Genomic DNA, 848 nt, shown 5'->3' on the forward strand with positions numbered 1-848 from the left:
GTCTTTGAGTTATCATTTCAAACCTTTACCGAACTCTTTGGTGCTCACAGCATTTACATCTGTGCCAGATGCCTTCGATTTACCTTTGTGCGTTTAGGGTCTTCCCTCAGCTTACTGCAGGTGATTATTGTTGCTTTTTTTTGTTTTTAGCGCCCTCTGCATCAGTTGGTCCTGGACCCGTCAATACACCTCCCATCCAGTCTTGAAGATGGCGGCTGTTCTCCCGAGGAGTGAGGTTAGTTTTTGCTTCTCCTTTCCTTTACATTCGTCCTTTTTCCGTCCTGTTTCACCCTTTCCTCTGTGTTTCTTTCCAGATTTCCTCTGTGATTTGTGTATTTTCATTCTCCCTTGCCATCAATTTTTGTCTTTAATGTTTCCTTAATGTTTGTTGGTTTCTTTTCGGGTTGAATGATCTCTTGTTGCTTCAATTTAAACATTTATTTATTTTATGTTTTAAAACATATTTATTACATTGTATATGTATCTATTTACTGTTCACTAACATGGTGATTTCCAATATATTTATTCATTAAAAACAAATTTATGGTGTCTCCGTCTTCCCTTTTGTGCAATCCTTTGTGAAGTGAAAACGATCCCTGCATTTCTTGCACCTCGCGTTGAACCTCGGGTCATCCGGGTGTACCTTTATCTTCTTTTCTTGCATTTCTTTGTCCCTGGCTTCCCACATTTCTTTTATCCAGGCTGCTTATGACGTTGGCACACTTATATTATCCATTGGTATTAGCTTCCAACAATAGACCATTCCGGTAAAGCGAAAAAAAGAAGAACAGACGAAAGAAGCAAAGGCGAGTATGAGAAATATACAGTGGTGCGTCGGTTGCACGGTC

This window comes from Frankliniella occidentalis, unplaced genomic scaffold (genome assembly GCF_000697945.3).
Source record: "Frankliniella occidentalis isolate FOCC.00 unplaced genomic scaffold, Focc_3.1 Scaffold27, whole genome shotgun sequence".
Taxonomy (NCBI): Eukaryota; Metazoa; Arthropoda; class Insecta; order Thysanoptera; family Thripidae; genus Frankliniella; species Frankliniella occidentalis.